Raw genomic sequence first — 1,599 nt, forward strand, 5'->3', positions numbered from 1 at the left:
CCACTAAGGGGAAAAGCTGGATCGTCTCTTGATTTCCTTTTAGCTAAAAAAGATGAAGTGTGCTGCTGTGTGTTTTATTCCAGACAACACAGACCCAGATGACTTCATAACCAGACCCACCCCTGGTCCCAGAACAAAGTCTGAAGAATTGCACATTATTCAGGTTTAGATACCTCTTCATTGTACCAGTAACCGTATTAATCTTATATGTTGCATTCCATGTGTGAGGCACTATTTCCAAAATGTATCACTATGGCTATTAGTGACAAAATTCCCTACACCTCCATCTTATCTTTTGTCCCATTATAAAGTTTATAATCCACATGGTGAAGATTCTGAAGAAGACACTCATGATTACTAACCCAGAAACCCTTCTTCATACGACGTTTAAGCATACACTGAGAGGTGTGACACTTTCTTTTATTGTTAGGTTTGTTTTCAAAAGGTGGATTTTATCTTAGGGAGAAGTAAGGCTTGTTTGATTGTGTCCATCATACAGTGGGAAAAAAAAGATCAATTCATATTATTTATTCCAACTTGACAACAACAGCTAAATATAAAAACATGTACAGCCAAAACTGTCTATTTTTAACACAGTTTGAAACTAATTAAAATCTTTATTTGTTAAACACAAAAGCGGTGCATTTTATTGGTTTTCAGGCTTGCTAAAACTAGCTTTGTATAGAACATGCATACAATCTGAAACCTTGAATTAGTGATTCTACATTGATTAAAGAAAACTGTGATAATCGTCTGTGAAACATTTGAAACGCTTCATGTTTATTATACAGTAATAAGATTCAGTCTTAGCTAAAGCTTCACTTGTGACATGTTTCTTTCTCCAGTTTAACAAACAGTCATCCACTAAAACAAGTGTCAAGTCTTCCAAAGTAAAAAAAAACAGACTTTTTAAAATTTTTTACAACTATGGCTTTTTAAGAAATCATTAATTACTATAATAATTACTAAATTTTGTTTTAAATTAATAATCTTGGAGCAAAGTTGTTTCAGTATCCCTTATGGTGGTCCTTGCCATGACTTCAGATGAGCTGTCAATTTGAAAGACAGGAAGATGTTTTATTCAAATCATATACACCATTGATCAATAATGTTGAAAATAAAATTCAATACTTTACCCTTTTCATGAGATTTCCTAATCTGAGTCATTCTTAAGCTTATTGTAGATTGTCTTTACCACTGCGAACTCTGCTGAAACATCTAACAAAGCAGGTTTTGATTAAATGTAACATCAAATATTTACAGAATGTCTTTCAGGACACATTTCAAAGACAAATAAGTCTTGATTTACCTGGAATCGAATGACCGTCTGATCTGAGGGAGAGGTCAATGGAGTTGTTCAATGTGTCGTCCATTGTTTTCAAAATTTCCACCTAATTTAACATTAAAATCTTTATTTTTAGGTAGAAATCTAAAGCTGGATTAAAGACAAACTAATTTACACATGCAGCACCCTCTGCAATTACTCATATATGTATGAGTAATTGCAGGGGGAAATCAATAGATTTCCTTTTTAGATTCTTTTTGCTAAAGAATCTAAAAGAATAAAAAAAAAATTAGATTCTTCTAAAGAATATAAAA

At 32.4% G+C, this 1,599-nt stretch overlaps 1 long non-coding RNA gene across 1 annotated transcript; it reads right to left on the reverse strand.

Annotated features, from left to right (window-relative positions):
- Positions 1-401: 401 nt before the first annotated feature.
- On the reverse strand, positions 402-1,501 carry LOC106944275 (uncharacterized). The gene is made up of 3 exons (XR_001424188.1): positions 1,310-1,501; positions 1,137-1,218; positions 402-1,049 (listed from the first exon to the last, which is right to left on the reverse strand). It is a non-coding gene; the product is annotated as an uncharacterized LOC106944275 (long non-coding RNA).
- Between the last annotated feature and the right edge of the window lie 98 nt (positions 1,502-1,599).

Source organism: Poecilia latipinna, unplaced genomic scaffold (genome assembly GCF_001443285.1).
Source record: "Poecilia latipinna isolate Pla-1442-1.1 unplaced genomic scaffold, P_latipinna-1.0 Scaffold7743, whole genome shotgun sequence".
Classification (NCBI taxonomy): Eukaryota; Metazoa; Chordata; class Actinopteri; order Cyprinodontiformes; family Poeciliidae; genus Poecilia; species Poecilia latipinna.